The 19,696-nt window shown below is 42.2% G+C and overlaps 1 long non-coding RNA gene across 1 annotated transcript; it reads left to right on the top strand.

Moving 5' to 3' along the window:
- Nucleotides 1-1,386: 1,386 nt before the first annotated feature.
- Nucleotides 1,387-18,623, top strand: LOC135304876 (uncharacterized). Its single transcript, XR_010366111.1, has 3 exons — nt 1,387-6,261; nt 6,761-6,922; nt 12,345-18,623. It is a non-coding gene; the product is annotated as an uncharacterized LOC135304876 (long non-coding RNA).
- The last annotated feature ends 1,073 nt before the right edge of the window (nt 18,624-19,696 follow it).

Raw genomic sequence — 19,696 nt, 5'->3', positions numbered from 1 at the left:
TGCTTACCAGCCTTTCCAAGACAGTTGGCTAACAGCCTCATCTGGGAATTTTGAGTAATACTCAGAATTCCTTTGAACACAGACTTCCATTAGCTGCAAATTAATTGGATCTGTGGGTCAGTGGGAAGTGGATTTCCACAGTGGAGGAAAGTGGTGAGCACGCTGCACATTGGTGGCACATTAGAAATCCTCCCTGGGAACAATCTTTGGAATATTCTACACAGGATGCATCTTATGAGTCTTAGGATTTCAATAGTAGCCTGTGCCTCCAGCAGCAATGAAGTGCTGCTGGGAACAATTGCAAATTGCTTTTCATTGTGCTGCACATCTACTGGAGATATTCCTATTCTATCTTAGATAATAACAAACTCTTGAATCCAGAGTGAGTGCCAGAGTGGGTTCAGATGGCCAAGAAGGAATCCAGGCCTGTGCCAGCCCTGGTGTGGGCACAGGCCCAGGGCAGTGGCTGTGCCCTGTGCTGGCCCTGCTGAGGCACCTCGAGTGCTGTGCCCAGCTCTGGGCCCTCTGGCCAGAGAGACCTTGAGGGGCTGGAGCGTGTCCAGGGAAGGGTCTGGAGCACCAGGAGGGGCTGAGGGAGCTGGGAAAGGGGCTCAGCCTGGAGAAAAGGAGGCTCAGGGGGACCTTGTGGCTCTGCACAACTCCTGACAGCAGGGGACAGCCGGGGGGTCGGGCTGTGCTGCCAGGAACAGGGACAGGAGGAGAGGGAACGGCCTCAGGCTGGGCCAGGGGAGGCTCAGGTTGGACACCAGGAGGAATTTCTCCATGGAAAGGGTGCTCAGGCCTTGGCAGGGGCTGCCCAGGGCAGTGCTGGAGTCCCCATCCCTGGAGGTGTCCCAGGAACACCTGGATGTGGCACTGAGAGCTCTGGGCTGGGGACAAGGAGGGGATTTGGCACAGGTTGGGCTTGGAGGGCTTTTCCAACCTCAGTGATGGTGGGATTCTGTGAGCAGACTGGCTTCCAGCACTTGATAGCAATCAGAAGCCACATGTGTGTATTATAAGAAAGGAGTTGAGCAGAGCATCACAAATTTAAAGAAAAAAGGGTGAGAATGAAGGTATGGTCTGAAAGGACGACTATGGCATCGCTAAAGCCTCTGATTTTTTGCTTAATTTTAAGCAAGAAGTGACCAACATCTACTGAACTTCTGAGCTTTCCTAAGATTTTTTTGTGGACCTCCATCTACACCTTTACTATTTCCCCCTTGCTTTCCGTTTAGGGATTTTTTCCCTTTGTTTGCTTATTTTGCTAGTGTATATATTATATTTTGGTGTTTAGGTGTTTCGGTTTTGTTTGGTTGGTTGCGTGTTTTTGTTGTGTTTTTTTTTTTTTTGTTTTTTTTTTTTTTTTTTGTGGATTACTATTTTTGCTTGATTTAGTCTTGATTTTTTTTTTTTTAGCAATTTCTGTGAATTTATATAAACAAATCCCAAGTTCTTGTGATTTCCATCTTGTCTCATAATTTACTGTTGTCCCTTTTAGGTTAGATCCTTGCCAGAAGCTTCCTTCCTCCTTTCCTTTATTTCCTGTATTCTTTATTGGCACAGACTGGTAGTGGTTTTCCATAATGGGAGCTGAAGAACTCCATGTAAATCCAAATTTTTCCATATCTTTACTAGGAAGTAATACACAGCTAATAAGTCATCTTATATTTCCCATCAGCTGTACTGAGCTGGTGATTTAGATTAATTCAGTTTATTGTTTCAGCAGGTTTACAGGTTTGCAGAATTCCAGATTTCCACAGTGCTGGGGATTGGTGATGTTTGTGTGGATTGGCCTGTTCCCTGGTGATGGAGTGTGTCTAATCATCATTTTCCAATATGCAAAAATTAGGAGCAAAAGCAGCCCAATGCCTCCACTCTGTGGTAATTGATGCTGGCTTTATGGATAATATTTTCTTTACTGAGGACCTTCTCGCTGAGCAAATTTGACAAATGAAAACACTTGCTGAGATTTTTATTTCTCTGGCAATTTTCCGTGTTTTCTTCTACTAGCAATATCATATTTTTGTTTGTGAAAGGAAGAGTTATTGTTTATCCTCGTTATTTGCCTCTTAGAGCTGAAGTAAAAATAACTGATATTGAGGACACATTAAAATGGAAGCAGGTGGAAAAGAGCAGCTTCTAAAAAAAAAAGCCACGATTAGAGAAAATTTTACAAACTTGCTTGTGGAAAACTACAGCAAGTTACTCTAGAGGACAAATGATGATTTAACTTGCTGGGATATTTGGCTTTTTCTAAATCTTGCTGGACACATTAAAGATCTAAAGCATGCTTTTAAGAATTTCATTTATTTGTGTTCTCTGGTAAGCACCAAGTCCAGGCTGTGCTGGAAATGTAGAGCAGGAGGCAGCTCATTTTCCTGGGCATATTAAGCAGCTAAAGACATAGGATATATTGGAAAAACTGACACCCTCTGTTTTTCAAGCTCAATTTCTGGAAGGTCACTCAGCCTCCAACCCTCCTATTCTGTCAATTTTTGGGAAGCAGGGTTCACATGTGGCCCTTGGGAGATAGGTGAGCAGAACCCACAGGATTTATTCTGTCCATGGGTACTTTGGGAAAGGGAAAGAGCTGTGGTGTGCAGCTGAAATTTGGAATCTGGGGCATCCTTGTTGTGGACCTGCTGCTTGTGAGGGGGTACAACCACAAGTATCTCATTTATTCCTTCTGGAAAAAAAAAGAATCATCAAAGAGAATTATCCATGGAACTTCCCATGATAAAGAGAAGAAATGCAGTGACTGCCTTTGCAAGATGACCTTCAGGACTTGCAGTAATCATTCAATTCCACGTGGCAAAGGAATATTCATAATGAAAGAGCTGTCATTCCTCCAAATGGCATTTAGGCATTAAATGAAACTGTGGATTGTCTACAATAACCATGGAATCCCAGAATCCCTGAATGGTTTGGGATGGAAGGGACCTTAAGGGACCTTACAGCCCATCCAGTGCCACCTCTGCTATGGGCAGGGACACTTTTCACTGTCCTAGGTGGCTCCAAGCCCTGTCCAGTCCGGCCTTGGACACAGCCAGGTTCCCTCTTCTCTGCCTGGGCCACACAAACCAGCCTTGAATCTGCCCCCCTGGAATCTCCAGGGGGTTTTGCACAACTCTCACCCTTTCAGGAATGCACAAAGCAACAAATTGGATTTGGGTTTTAAGGGTTTGGAAAAGAAAGGAGACAAATAGACACAAAGCTTTTCAAGCAGGCACGTGGCTCAGTGCCACGCACGGAAATGAGCTGGAATTAATCCCTTTTCTCTGCAAGTCTTGCAGGAAAGGTGCCTCCAGATGCTCCTCACAGGGTAGGAATTCAGGATTTATCGGCAGATAAATGGGGGAGATGTGTTTGTACAAAAACCAGATAACCTGAGAACTGGGATAACCACACTACCCCAAAGGGAACGGCCAGGACAGTGTTTGATTTTTTGTCAGAAGCTGAAGAAAATGTCACTGTTAAATTTTGATGAGGAGATGCACACCCACACCCCCACTTACAGCATCAACTGATGCTGATGTCATGAAATGTGGATGAAAAACATGATTTTTTTTAAAGTCCAAGCTGTCTGTCTGCTGAAAAATCTGTTCTTATTCAATCTTCCTTTCTTTTTCTTTCTTGTTTGTTTATGAAGTGTTTGAAATGGTCAAGCCTGGAAATATCCATCACTCTTTTTCTATAAATTAAAAACTTCATTAAATGGCTTTTATTGAAAATTTCAACTTGTTCTGACAGCATTTAAAGTAAATATAAAGATAAGCTTTTAAATAATTTTTAAAATAATTTCACTAGTGTAAAACAAAATTTATTTCTAACCTTAGATTTTAATCATGCAATGAAGAAATAGTTTTAGTAACAACTTCATACACTGGCTCAGGCTCTAAAACATGATTTAGGTGAGGTACAGCAGAACAGGGCATCTTTAATTGTCACTCTCTAACACTCTGTTAAGAAAAGTGTGATTGATGTCCTTTAAATGTTTCGTAATTTTTTCTTTAAAAGAAAATAGATTTATTGGCATTCACTGGGGCCCAAGTTCCTCCATTATGTGTGTCTAGAGCTACTTAGAAATTTCAGATGTAGTCACATCTCTTTTACATTCTCTTTTCTTTAACTTCATTAAGCAGCCTTAAAGTCATGGGATCAGACCTGGTATTACTGATTTACGATTATCTTTTGAATTCCTTCTGTAACCCCCACATGAACCAATCCACAGAAAAAGCAGCATTTTGTTAAAGGCAATTGAAAGGCAAAGTAATTCCATATTTCTTCTTTTCATGCTTTACTTTTTGAAATCCCATTGAAATATTATTGCCAGTATTTTTAACCTTCTCTGTGCTTTAAAACAATTTAGGAAGAAAGTCTAATTAAAGCAGTAGCTGCTAGTGATAAGAAAGAGAAAAGAAAGGATGACAACAATTGTTCTGTACTGTTAATAAAGCATAATGCAGGAATCCCTGTGAGGGTGGGCAGGCTCAGAGAAGCTGTGGCTGCCCCTGGATCCCTGGAAGTGTCCAAAGCCAGGTTGGATGATGCTTGGAGCAACCTGGGCTAGTGGAAGTTGTCCCTGCCCATGGCAGAGGGTGGAATTAAAAGATTTAAGGTCCTTTCCAACTCAGGCTGTTCTACAATTCCTCTTTTGTTCCTATTAATTATAATGAAGTAAATTTCTATTTAAGTGAAATTACCTTTTCAAGTGTTTTTTTTATTTTTTTAGTACTTTTTTTTTTAATCTCAAGGGACTTCATAAGAAGCAAAACAACCTCCTTAGGATCTGTAAACTGGCACAGACTGGAGGATTTAACATTTAGCTTTGGAAGGATTGCTTGTGAAGGTGATGTGCATGAAGCAGGTGTCTCTTCCTGTGCTGTGAGCAGTGGGATGGCTCTGGAGTCAAAGCAGGAAGGATGTTAAAAGCTGTGGGGGTATTTGTTGATAAATTTGAAGGAGTTGCAGTTGGCTGAACTGCTTCCCTCCCCCACATCCTTCACTGCAAATTCAGTGCTGAGTGACTCTCCCACCCACTACCTGTCAAAAACACTCTGAGTGCTTGGCTTGAAAAACATAATGTCTGAATTTTCTGTTGTAGCTGTTGCCAGGTTGTCTAAACTCACACAGCACCAAATTTTCTCCAAGCTCTAAAGGTAGAGCTTGTGTTAGAAAATTACTTTCCCCAGATTAGCGAGGTTATTGCAAAAAATTGAAAAAAAATAATTTAAAAAGCTCAGTGACTAATGCTTCTATTAGGCAAATACACAAGGCAAAGAATGTCTTACGTTTGTGTGCTTTGTTGGAAATTCCAAAAGTGATGGCTCTCCTGGGGCCTGTATAATTCATACAGCACTTTAACCTGTGATTAATTACAAAGTCAGCAGAAGCTTTGCTCCTTCCCACTTGTGCTTTCATCAACACTGAAAATCCTAAAGTAAATCTGGGCTAGGCTCTGAGAGGCTCAAATGACTTGCTAGGCTGATTAAAAACCAACCATCCTGCCCAGCCTTGGAACTGCACTGGGAAAAACCTCTGGGAAGGAAACATCCACCAGACACCAACGCTGGAGAGAGCAGCTTTGGTGTTGTGAGGGGAAAAGTGACAGTGAAAGAGCAAAAAAAGGGTTCTGCACAAGTGCAAAGCTGTGTGGGAGAACAGGTAGGACTTTGGGATTTAGGAATAGTGACTTTTATGGGGATTTGTGAGTCTCTGGTGTGCTCTGGAGGTGGAGAGAGGAAAATGGTGATAATGCCATGGGAGCTGAACCACTGCAGGGTGAATCACAAACTGGGGAGTTTGGCCATGCAAAAAAAGCCTCTTGGCTGATGCAGTTTGAAGTGCACATCTTCCTGGATGAAGGTGAATGATCTCTGAGCAGGAGGTTGCTCTCACTGTAGCCTAGAAAGAAATGTTCCACAGAAAACCCAACATAATGGTGTCAACTTCTCCCCCCATGACTACTCTGCTGTTTTTTGTGTTTATTTGTGTTCCAGGCTCTCAAAAAGCTTCAAGCTTATGAGAATAAGGTGAGATCAAAAGGTAAGACAAAGAGGGGAGGAATAAGATTTCGTTCTGGATTTTTGTTTGGTTTGAGCCACTTTTGTTCTTTGTCCACCTGTTTCAGCCAGAAGCTGGGTGAGCCTTGCATGGGGAATGGTTTCCTGCAGGTCACTGCTCCCTGCCTGGGCTCTGCTGTGGCTGTGGCTCAGGAGCAGAAGAGAAAGGAAGTGGGAACACAAGATCCATCTTCTTGTGAGTGGAGAGTGGGCACATCCCAGTGTGTTGACTGAAAAGGAAAATATGGGTTTGTGGAAGGCAGCCAAGTTCTTCTTGGGAGAGCTAGGAAAAGCAATCAGGAATACCTCTGGGAGCCACAACTCCTTGAAGTGTCTCACCCAACACAGGATGTATTTGTCAAGGATTAGGATTACTAGACTACACAAAAAGCTGTTTGCTGTTCCTTCTCCATCCCCACTTTCCTCCCCTGACAGATTCTACAAACTCCATTGCTCTCAGCAAGAGGAGGGAGTGGAGAACTGTAGAAGTTGTACTTTGGGGCTCGTTGTTGTCACTGTGGTGGTGGCACTGCCCCAGCTGTCGCTCCCTCCCCTGATCCTGCACCTGCCCCCGGGCACAGCCGGGCTCTTCTCCCTCTTTCAGAGATATTCAGGGAGCTGCAAAAGGAAGTGAGATAACCCACATGAGCAAAATAAATCAGAGAAATAAGGAAGTAAATGGTTCTGCCTTTCAGTTTTTGGAAATGCAGGAGGAGAGGCAGCAGCTGGAGCTGAGCAGGGGAAGGGCAGAGCTGTAATCAAGATGCTCATTTTTCGGCAAGCCCCAGATGCAGATCAAGAAATGCAAAGTTTGTGCTGACGAGGAGACAAGGGCCTCAGTTCTCATCCAGCAGAGGGTAAATTAAAAAATAATTATGGAGAACAGCAATTTCTCGCAAAGTGTTCAATGCCTTGCATATTTACCCCAGAGTTATTTTCTTTCTGTAGATGATATAGAAAGGTCTGGGATATTTAATGCCTGTTTGTTTCTCTAACAGCCTCCTCCAACTGGCAAGTATGAGCTGGTGTGGAAGAGGAGTTTTCCAGGTGGTGTGGTTTAGGAGAGGTTGGGAAGAGTATAAGCAAACTTGTAAAGGAGAGGAACTCCCAGGAAAGGAAACTTAGAGACAGCACAGACAGGTTTTTCTCATTTGGAATTGCCATGGATTGAGAGAATTTAGTTGTGGGGGAATGGACATGAACAGTATTTGGACACCTAAGTGAATGTTGAACAAGTTTCTCAGGCTTGTCCTAGAAATATCCAAGCAGCCCCACTGCTGAATCATGGGTTGAATTCTGCAAAAGCATGAAATCAGGAAAGAAATCTGGGTCTTTGGTCTCTGGCTCACATGAAACCTTGATGCTACCCCTATGCAATCTATTCTTTGTCTGTCCTAAAAAGTAACTGAGATAGGGTGTATAAAGTGCATGGATTTAAGGAGAAAGTACAGGTTCCTGGCCAGTTAAGTGGCTTTTATATTTCCATTGCACCATACATTACAGCACAGGCTGCTCTTCAGTATATCATGGGAATGCAGAGAAAACATGAATAGGTTGGCTCATAGATTTAAAAGCACTGGATTGTTCCGTGTGTGCTCCCAGCTCCTCTTTGAAATTATCCTCAGCATAAAACATGTATTTACATTCAGATCAGAAGTATCCACAAGAGGCATGCAGCTGTGGAATGTGTTACATATTGTAATTATAAAGATATATTTGTTCCCTTTTCCTGGGAATAGATTCTGGTATTGATTTGTTCTCACTTCTGCTCACCTCCACCGAGGCAGTGGGGGAAGGTGGATTTTATGGGAAACAACGTTAATTGCCTTATCTCTGGGGAAGAAATACAGTCATTGAAAACCTCACTTACAACTGGGTAACAATTCCTCCAAACAGACTTAGAATAATGATCCAAGCCGCGTTCTTTCTTAATTAAGACTATGGTTATACATGGTTACTAGGATGCTTGGAAGGTTTGGGCAAAAGACAAAGCCTAGAAAGTCAAAGGGGGAAAAATATAATGCCAAGAGCACATTTTAAAAATCAAATGAAAGCTGTAGCTTCTCTAAATTGTTTTGAGAACAGGAGTTTTCCAGCAGATTCAAAGCCATCTGATAAGAGAAAACCTGGACAAAAGCTTGAGTTTTACTTTTAATCCTTCAAAAAAAGAACCAACAAAGAGTCGGAAGACCAAAAAAAGAACCAACTCAATCCCCAGACCCCACAAAGAGATCTTTGTGGAACATTCTGACCCTCAGACTTGGCTCTTGTTTTCCTGGACATCAATGGAGACATACTCCACCAGAATGAGCAGATGAGGCCAGGGAGGCACACGAGGTCTGTCAGTACAGGATTAGCTGCATGAACAGAGAGCATTTGTAGGCTTTGAACCTTCTTTTCACCTCCTCTAGAGGCAGTGCCCCAAAATTGCTCAGGAGCTGGATTGTTTTGGAGGTGCTGCTTTGAAAAGTAGTAATGAGTGTGAAGAACTCTTATGTTGGCTGTTTTTCTTGAGCTGCAGGGCTTTTTTAGTTCTGAATATGAGAGCCTCCGGAATTACTGCAGCAATATGGATATTGTTACTAGAAAGTTCTTCGTGGTTGATATAACCCTTCTATTCGAGTTTGTTTTAAGAATGGTTACAATATGCTCGTTTCCAAAAAAAAAAAAAAAAAATAGAGGCGAGGAAAAACAAACCCTGTGTTGTAGAGACCGTTGCATCAGATAAATAGATTCATTTCTTGGCAGAATAACAACATTTTTCCTTCTTTGATATGGGGCAAATGGAACTGCTGAGCTGTGTTCTCCGCTGAGATTAGAGATGTGTTTGGAGCCCAGAGCTCCCCTCTATCACAAGTTAGCATTAACAAAGCCACAAAAGCCTCTCTGCTTTAAGCACTGCTACTACTGCTATTAAAGAGTGTTTCTACCTGAAAGTAGAACATGAATGGCTCTGGCTTTTCATCCACAAAGAAATGTATTCAGCTCCTTTGCTGAAACGCTTCAATTCATGATGTTTGTTCTGCTGTGGTTTAGATGAAGACAGCACAAAGATTCTCCTTCTTATACCCCCAAGAGAAACATCTCCCCTCTCATCTCAGCATCCATCCAAGCCAAGTGTTCTTTCTTTCCCCATTCTAGGTTTTCCAGGATTTTTTTTCTCCTTTTTTTTGTCTTCCCCCTTGCAATTATCATAGGCACCTTTTGGCCCAGATGGTCTAGCCTTGCATAAAAATTAGATTTTAATTAATCTCTCACAAAAATTTCTGCCTTGTGTGGATGATGTCACGTTCCCATTATCTAACCCTTAATAACTGATTATAGCCTAATTGAATGTACTAGAGGAAAAACGACAGGATGTCAGGATATAAAGTTCATTAAGGAAAATCAATTTGCAAGGCTTTAAATTGCATTAAGGGCTACCCTTTAAATCATCTAATGTATTTCTTCCTGGTTTGGGAAGGTAAATAGGCACACTGTGCAGAAATATGTGCATGGAGAAGTGGTAGGTTTTGTGGGTAAATTAAATTGCAAATGACTGAAGATCAGACAACAATTCCATTATCAATGACAAGCTGCCAAGGTACTCAAACAAATACTTTGCCAAGTGCCTTGTGTTTTCCATTTCTTTGTCATTTAGAAATAAATAAATCTTGCTTGGAGGCTGGATCGAGATCTCTCTCATTTTATTAAAAAAAGCCAACTGAGAAGGGTTAATGAATATCAACTCCATTACTTGCTCTCCAGGATGGATTTGGCAGCCCCTTTCCATGCCAGACCGGATGTTTTCATCTTTTTCAAGTCTATAAACAGTGGAAGCTGCTCAGAGTCATATTCCTGGCACCAGCAGCAGCTTGGATGCATTTCAATTCATGTCTTTTGTGCTCTGGAGTGAATGCATACCTTCGTGAATTGTTTAGCAAATGCAGGCACTGGGAGAGAACCTCACCTTGGCAGGCAGCTCCTGGGGCTTGATTGAGCTTGTGGTGACACACTGGTGACAGCTGATGTCCCTTGGAACAGGGACACAACAGACACGAAGGTGTTCATGGCAGGGCCTCAGGGTGCCTGCACCTGCTCCGGCCCTCCTGGTGGCTGCCCAGGGCAGGGAGGTTTGGAACAATTCCAAGAGGGAAGGTGAGGATGGGGAATGGACTCTGAGGGGTGGGGAAGGAGGAAAAGGATGATAATGGGACTCTGAGGTGTGGAGAAGGAGATAAGGATAATAACTGGACCCTCAGGTGTGGAGAAGGGGGATAAGGATGATAATTGGACCCTGAGGTATGGAGAAGGAAGATAAGGATGATAACTGCACCCTGAGATGTGGAGAAGGGAGAGAAGAATGATAACTGGACACTGAGGAGTGGAAAAGGGAGATTAGGAAGATAACTGCACCCTGAGATGTGGAGAAAGAGGATAAGGATGATAATGGGACCCTGAGATGTGGAGAAGGGAGAGAAGGATGACAATGGGACCCTGAGGTATGGAGAAGGGAGAGAAGGATGATAATGGGAAACTGAGGTGTGGACCAGACTGTGCTAACTTGCCTGTATTGGTGTGGCCTGGCTGGGACTGGACCTTCCCTTGCTCTTCATGACCTCTCTGCTTTAGCAGAAACAGAAACCCAGAAAATGGGTTTGTTCAAAATTTATATAAAATTATAGGAAACCCCTACAGTATTACAAGCCAAATTCACTAAGATTCCATTCTTGAACAGAAGCTTTCCTCTCCAGCAACCAGGTTTCTTCTTGATACTGTTTTGGGCTGGATTTGGGGCTGATGCATTTATACCCCTTCTCCTCTGGTCTTTGGCATTCACACACTCCCAGCACTGACAAAGGTCCCCCTCCTGTCCCTGATTTCTTTCCAGGTTGGGGGGCAGCAAGTCCTCTTGTGCTGACTGCAAATGTATATAAAAATGTGTCCCCAAAATAAATCCAGCACCATCGACCTGAGTCAGTCTCATTCTACTCCTGGAATTCTTTGTCCAAGATCCAACTACTCACCAGAATTCCATGGTCTTTCTTGACCTCAGTGGGATGAGGAACCCAGATATCTCAGTCCACAATAGCAGCCTCCTGTTTACTGTGATTCTCAGGAAAGATAATTAATTAGGACTTCAAAGGAAGGAGGTGGCATGTGTAGCATAAGCTTTAAGTCACATTTTGTCACCTTCCCAGAAGTTGTTTAAAAAGGGGCGAATTGGTACAGTGTGTCTTCCTCTTTGAGAGGGTTTATACACAGGTTTTTAATTACTTTGGAGATTTCTTAAATGTAATTTTGTATGATGACATCTGGTACAAACTGGATGCCTCGCTTTGATCTGCTGGGGAAGAGAGGGTGACAGTTTTCTTCAAATGAAGAGTAACATCAGCAGAAAAACAGAGAGGGAATTAACATATTGGAGCATCACTTTTCTTGTAATCATCACCCTATTAAATATGGAAGGGAGGATTTTGAAAATCAAGTTTGCATTTTGAACAACATTACTGGGGCTGAGTTGCCCTCATTAGCTATTTTGTATTAAATTTGATAAAAAAACCTGATGCTGACAAGCACTGGAAATGCTTTTTTTAAAATCCTGTTTTTAATCATTTTAGATCACCTACTAAATATCTTTTAATATTTTAATGGGTCTCTCACTCATAGTAAAAAGAGGTGAATAAATTGAATGGAGAAAATAAAAATGCAAAAATCTTCTCAGGCTTTTGCTCCTCATAACAGTACCAGAATGAAATTTATGGTGCATCTGTGTTTTGCTTTACTTTCAATTTGCAACCATATTTTTGCATATTTGATGTGACTGGAAAAGCATATTTTTGCAATGAATTTGCATTCCAGGTACTAAATTTTGGCCAGTTTTCTTCTAAATTTCACATGACTCTAAGGCCATTTAAGGCTCTTTTTTTTGCAGGATTTTATGACATTCCCAGTGTCTTCCCTGAGTGTAAATAAGATGCATCCAAATATACAGATGCTCACTTTTATGTCTTATCATCCCACAGATGAACTCCCAGTGAACATTTTCATTCTCAATAGGTTCCATTTTGTAGGCTTTATTTCCAAACCTACATATTTGGGAATGTTAAAGAGGGAGAAGATACTTTTTATAATTCTTTTTGTTTCTCGTGAAAACATGTAAAAATTCCTACAAATATTCATTGAAGCCTTTCTTCATTGAAGGCTTTTATTTCTAAGGCATATAATATCTATGTTTTGTGTGCCAAAAGAATCAGATTAAATTTTTTTCCAGAGGACTCACTAAATCCTTTCTTTCAGGAGGAAGTTGCTGCTGGAGGGTTCCTGTTTTTTCCAGGCACTGATTCCTTGGAAGACATCCAGAGAGAAGGGAAAGGCCAACGTCCTTGCATTGACAACTCTTCTCTCAGATGGTTGAAGGGGGGCTTTAAATAAGATTACTCTGCTTAATTATGATTTTGTAATGTTCTTTTAATTGAAGACTTGGAGTTCTGCAGCATCGCCATCAGAAAAGCCATTGGATTTGGGATAAAGCTCTTGGGCCAACAATCCCAGTCTGTGCCACGTACAGGGGCCTTGGCAGTTCATCCCAGTGAGTCAGAAAATTATTAAAGTTGAGAAAGACCTCAAGACCTTCAAGTCTAACCTCTGCCCAAATCCCCCACGCCCCCAGTACCCTGCAGCACTAAATGACATTTCCACACAATTTATGGGCACTTCCAGGGATGGAGACTCCACCACAACCCTTTGAGAGAAAAAATGGCTTTTTGTTTGTTTGTTTCAAGAACTCTCAAAGCCCTCCTGTTGACTTCATTTGCATCAGGACAGCAAAGGGAAGCAGAAGAAGGACCCAGCAGTGTGAGGTACCAAAAAAAGCATCTCTTGGTCCCTCTCTGCTATGGTAGTGCCCTCTTTTGGGTTGACAGAGGGGGTTTTGGAGGTGAGGAAAGACAACTGCCAGCAGGAAATGGCACATCCTTGTGCATCCCTGAGCCTGCAGGCTCCTGATAATTTGAAGGCACACTGGCAGTGATGGTGTCCTCTTTCTGTCTGCACAGCTCAGCAGAATCCCTGTCACTTGAGGCAACTGTGAAAAATCTATAACCAGACAGCCCAGGTTTCTCATTCTCATAAGAGTTGGGACACCTCTGGAAAATGATCATAGTAAAAGCATAATAATTATGGTTGACTTGCTCTTTACAATTAGGAAATTTTGTCATGCAGGGATTGCTGCTTAGCATGACAAAAAGTCAGACAAATACAGAGCAGAGCTGTGACAGGAAAACAGCAAAAGTGGTAAGAAATGAGAGGGAAAGCAGGGCTTTGTTAGGATTGGGACAGCAAGGGGAGTGATAAGAAAATCCATTGTGTGTTTTCCATCCTGCTGGAAATCAGTGCAGTTTAGGCAGCGTGGTTGTGCTGCAGGGCTGGCAGGGAGAGGGAGGCAATCTGATAAATGAAATGATGCATAATTCAGTGCTGCAAGGGCAGTGTAGGAAAACAGTATCATCTCCAGACAAATTAATCTGTCTTAGGTTTATGACTGTCTCAAGGCCGTTTGTTTCATTGTCAGTTCAGTCACAGGTAGAGATGTGATTATTATTTCAAATGGAAAGTTCTTTTCCAACAGCCATTTTTGAAAACTGCTGTCTCAGAGCAGAGTCCCTTCCCTGAAGTAATGCTTTCATTTGGAAGTACAATAGCAACTGTCAGTTTTGCTTCCTTTTGTTTTATTTCCATCATCTGTGTGTTATCATTTCAGGAAGGAAATGTGTCTGTGAGCAACCAGTGCCAGATGTCTGAACTTTCACTTGTCATTTGAGGTGCTGGCACCACCACTCACCCACCCCAGTCGCAACCAGCTGCAGGAGCTTGGCTCTACTCACAGACTGCAACAAATTCATAAAACACAGGGGGAAAGGAATATTATGGCACTTTGCAGGAGACTGGAGCTTGGAGAGGTTTGGTCCACTGCCCACAAAGGTCTCAGGGATCTGTTGGAGACCCTTGTGCAGCTCTAGAAGTATCTGTCTGCACACTGTGATTAAAGTCACTCAGCAAGGGCTGGTGCAGCTGGGACTGGAGGATTGAGCTCCATGGACTGGCCTGAAACCCCTGAATTTGTGATATCCCATCTTAGGCAGCACTGAGGTTGACTCTAGATGTCACTAGAATGGATTAATGCAAAATAATGAGCTTAATATATTTTAAATTATAATGTGTATAATTATTATACATAATGTAATGTAATACTCTATAATAGATGTTAAATATAATATATGATAACACAATTATAAACCTCAAGTACCTATTCAGCTTCTGGAGTGATTTCAGTTTTCTCCTTTTATAGAATCATAGAATGACAGAACAGTTTGGGTTGAAGGGTTCAATCTCATCCAGTCCCACCCCTGCTATGGGCACAGACACCTTCCACTATGCCAGGGTGCTCCAAGCCCTGTCCATCCTGGCCTTGGACACTTTCAGGGATCCAGGGACAGCCAGGATGGGAGGTATTTCCCCAAATATAACTCTGATCTCTTATTTTCCTTCAAGATATGTTTTCTTTCCTGGACATGACCAACCTGCAATGAACAGGGCACTGAACTCTGCCCAGCCTGCAGCCTGTGACCTTTCCAGGTGAATGCAACTTGCAGAAAGAGTGTGAACAAGCTGCATCCAGGGGGAGATGGAGGTGGAAAAAAGAGTTGTTTCAGCTTTGGCATTAGGGATTTCATGTCTGGAAATGGAAGGTGCAGCAGCTTTTGTTCTCTTCAGGACTAGATATGCCGGGAGCATGTCTGTGGCTCTTATCCCTCAGGCTATCTGCCAAAATTACAGATATTTCCTGTGCTGTGGTGACACACTGAACATCCCCACACCTCATTCATGTCTCATTGTTCACAAACAGGGTCATGGCTTTAACATCCAGGGACAGAAAAGTGTCCTTTTGAATTAGGCCAGCCCTTGCTCTGTGGTTTTTATCGAGTTCCTTGCCCATTACAAGAGGGTTTTTCTGGAAACAATAGAAGGCAGCAGATAAGGGAGCAGGCTACAACAGATAGGAGCACTTAGTTTCTGTCAGTAGACAAGCAGCTTCTTCCTCCCTGATATAATGCCTAAAAGAGGAGAACACAAGCACATTTTCATTCACCAAGTTTCTTCAGTGCTGGAGCTGATAAAATCTGAAACATTCATCCTGAGCCGGTGGCAATGGGAGAGGAGAAGGGACTCTTCCTCAGTGGGTAGGAAAGGGAAGAGGAAAAAATTCTGACATTGCCCAGTGAGAAGCAAACAGGATAGAATTTGGGGAAGAAAGGTCTTGGGAGCAATGCTGTGATTACCATTTCAACAATTCCAGACTGGTTTGGATTGGAAGAATCCTTAAAGCCCATCCAGTGCCACCCCTGCCATGGGCAGGGACAACTTCCACTAGCCCAGGTTGCCCCAACCAACACTTCCAGTAGCCACAGCTTCTCTGGGCACCCTGTGCCAGGGCCTGCCCACCCTCACAGGGAAGGGAAGAGGGGTAGGAATGTTCTCAAATTTTCCTTTACTTTTTTTTTTTTTTTTTTTTTTTTAATTATATATACTTGTCTCATCTTTCTGGAAAATCTGCTATAGGAAATAAGCAAGTTTAAACAGCCAAATCAGTGTGTGTAGGTCTGAAATTATCTATTTAATTAGGTTTTATGCTTTGAATCTGCAAATGTTGGTATTAATTTATACTTAATTTTACAGAGCTGCCAGCAAAATATGCTGTGAATGAAGCAATAGCCTGTGTTGCTCACTTATTTCAGATTGGATATTTCAGAGAGTGTTTTAGGGCCCAGCTGAGGTTTATGGAAGGTTTGGGAGGAGAAACAACACCACAATTCCAGACTGGTGCAGGTGGAGAAAATTTCCTCTCTCAGTAGTGGCTCATGGCTCTTTTCCCAGTGAAAACTGTAGTTAAAAGTATTGGTTGAAACATTTCTAAAGCCAGTGGATTTTTCTTTACAGATTATTTCACGCTAGTAATCAATGATTATGGCGTGTGTTCCATCTGCTTTCATGTTATCTTTTACAAACCCATAAAAAGAGAGATTTCCAGAAAAACAATATTATTAAAAAAAATTGCTTGGTTTCTCATCATAATATATTTATTTGAAGGAGCTGAAATTCTCTCATAATCATAACAAACCAAAATTGCTCTTTGTGTGGCCATCAGGACTGAGTCTATGTTTCTAAAGGTTTCATTTCTGAGGGCCTTGGAAATCAGACTTTGTTCTTTGTGCACTGAAATATAAACAAATACTGTGTATCAGTTTTTAACTTTTATTTGTTTCACAGGATAAAGCTCATAAAAATATCTCTTACTCCACTTGCTAATATCCAAAGTAGGTGAAGAAACCTTAAGACAGAGCACATAAACACAGCAGAAATGTAAATGAAAGAATTCTGGGAACAAGTGCTGCCTGAAGACAGCCCCACCACACAGTGATATATATTTCCTCAAAAATAACTTGAAGATCTTCTTCTCTGCCTCCTGCACATTATAAAACACTCAGGGAAATATAGATGAAGTCCTGGGATGCATTTAGATCATTATTTGCAGTGACAACAATGCAATTCTCTGAACAGTGTGCATGTCATATATACAGAGGCAGTGGAATAAATAAGGCATCTATTGCATTAGGAAAAAAAAAACCTGCATGTCATTATTCAGGGGCTTGGGAGAATAATGGGGACAGGGAGAAATCCCCTCAAAGAGATTATGAGAGCAATTGAATTGATTGATTGAAGTGAGCTGACGCTGTGGATAGTTGGTGAAGATACAGTGAATAATTGCAGGCAATAATTTTGTTTTCTGCAATGCAATATAGTGTTATACAAGTGTATCAACAATGGGGTAAACAAATCTTGATAAGCCACTCTCTCAGTGAAGTGCCACTGTCAGGGCAAAGTCTCTGCTTGGTACAGGGCTCACAGAAACACTGAATAGTCCTTTTGAAATCTGAGGAGTCCTGGAATCATCCAGTGCCACTGCCACGGGCAGGGACACCTTCCACTAGCCCAGGCTGCCCCAAGCCCCATCCAGCCTGGCCTTGGACACTTGCATGGATCCACAGTTTAACTGCAGAGCCTGAGAAGGTGATGCCATTTCCAAGAACCTGCTGCTGGCTGGGTTTGTTTTCTCTCCTAAAGACATTGTGGTGTAACAACAAACTCCGGTGATCACAGAGCCAAGCTCATGGCATCAGGGTGTGCCTGGCTCAGCAGAGGAGTGACAAGGCCAAATCTCACTGCACTGACCACTCCTGTTGTCCCTTATCAGCTGTGGGAGAGACAGGAATGGAAAGCTGGAATTTTTAGGTTGGAATCAGAATTTTATGTCCATTTTAAATTAGAGAACGGCTGGGAAAGCAGGAAGCAAAGTCATTCAAAAGGATACAACTGCCATGCTTCGAGGTCATTAGGTCTGTGCTAATCATTAGGGCTAAGGTTCATTAGACAGCACTAACGATGATCAGTGAGCCAAGGAGAAGAATGTTCTTTAGATTGCACTGAGGACTGGATTAAGGACTGATCCACCCCAAAAATCTGTACCTACAACATTTGGGCCACTTGGACTCTTCCACCTACAGCACTTCTGGTGGTTCTGCCAAAGTCTGCAGCACCAACAGCCTGGGACCAGCCAAGTTTCATGGCACAAACCAGAGCAAACAAACCCCCAACTCAAGGGCAGTCAAAAACCATTCGGCATCAAACTTTACCAGCAGCAATTTGTCGAGTTCCATGTCTGTCATGCTGGAAACAGCTTGCTCTGATTGAATTAATTTTTTGGGGATGTGATTAGGAGCCACTGACATGAAATCAAGTGTGATAAATATCAGTAATTGAATGTTGGATCAGTTTTTCCCAGGATGGCTTAATTCCATTCACCCTGACTTGAAGACCTCAGCCTTAATATTGTTTTGTCTGTGTTTCTTTTTAAATTGTGTTTTCACCAATCCTGATATTTAAAAAAAAAAAAAAAAAAACCTTTGTAATAAAGTGCCTCAGAAATCCTGGCTGCTTTACAGTATTTGTCTGGCCTACTTTGGAGATTAGTTTAATTTAGGTGATATTTGATTTTCCTGCTGCTGGTGGTGTGATTTTTTGTTTTTCTTCAGTTTCTTTTTTTTTTTTTTTCCTGCTTCTTGTGGAGATTAGCTTTCTATAAACATGTTATCCATAACATAAATCAAAGAAGCTGGAAATAGTAATATAGTATGGTCATGTATATTCATGGTTGTTTGATGAAGGAAAGATATTAACATATTTCTAGATTCTCTGTCATTCCCTTCTTTTTTTTTTCTGTAAAAAAGAGAAAGAAGGAAAATATTCTGGTAAATTCACCTATTTAGGAGAGTAAAATTATCAAAACACGTAGGGCAAGAAGTCTCCTTTTCTCTCTAATTTGATGATTTGTAAATTAGTGAGAAAAAAGCTGGGGTTTTTTGGTTCTGTTGATCAACAGTGAAGCAGATTTTACTTTTGCAATTAAGTGCAGTTTTTCCTTGTCCCCCTTTTCATGGAGAATTTAAGAGCTTTGGAAATCAGCACCAGCAGCACTTTGGGAAGCAGGAACACCTCGGGTGCTGCAAGGAGAGCTCAGAGCAGCTCTGCACACCCGGTCAGGTGCATTTCAGTCCCTCCAGCCATCTCCTGCCAGGGTAATCCCTGAGTTCCTTATCTGCTGCTTTGGGTTAGAGCTGAGACAGCCCTTCCTGCAAGCTCTGGGCAATCTGCTTATCCAGGAGAGGCGAGAATTCTCTTACCTGGAGAATTCAGAGCTCATCCTACCCTGGGCTCTTTCATAGTTTTTATATTTACAGTCACACCAGAGATAAATCTTTCCTGGTGCTACACCCTCTGTTCTCTTACAAGGTGACAGAATTACTGCTCACCAAGCCAGGTAAGTTCTTCCTTAATTTAAAGTTAGGGTCATTCTTCCTTTCTTTACAAAATCTCTGTCACTCTGATGAACCTGAGTGCCTGAAAAGCTCCCTCATGCCTGAAGATCTCGTGGGAGCTGTCCCAGAGCTTTCCCTTGGCCAGGAGATCCCAGTTCCTGCATCCATCGGGGTCACACACAGGCCTGTCTGTGCACTGAGCCTTCCACATGCCCTGCAATGGGAGGCTGGGCTGTGCAAGGCGAGGTCAGCACCTCTGACAGGCTGGATTTACTCTTCCTGCATGGAAAAATGCCAGTTCAGCCTTCTTTGGGCTCCTAAGGAGTCCCACTGGAGACAGGGTTTGGAAAGGGGTTTCACTGGATGGGAATGTTGAAATGGCTTCAATGACTGCTGAAATCTTTGGCTTATTTATTACTGAAGCTAAATCAACAAATCTCAGCAGACCACCTTTGAGCTAAATAAAACCATAGCTTCTCCTCTCCTTTAAATGTTTTATACTTAAAACAGATGAAACTGATTTTTTGCAGTGCCTTTGGTTCTGTCTGAGGTGGAGCAGATCAAAGGTGAGATTTTCTGTCCGTGGGAGATCTGTGATTTGACAAAAAAGAGGGAGAGGTCATTCCTGCATCTGTGAATGAAAAATTGGAGTTCTGAAAGTTTCCCAAAGAGAGAAAAAAGAGAAAAATATAAAAGCAGCTTCTCAATAAATGAAAT

This window comes from Passer domesticus, chromosome 7, assembly GCF_036417665.1.
Source record: "Passer domesticus isolate bPasDom1 chromosome 7, bPasDom1.hap1, whole genome shotgun sequence".
In the NCBI taxonomy this organism is placed as follows: Eukaryota; Metazoa; Chordata; class Aves; order Passeriformes; family Passeridae; genus Passer; species Passer domesticus.
This window is presented reverse-complemented; position numbering and strand designations above follow the sequence as displayed.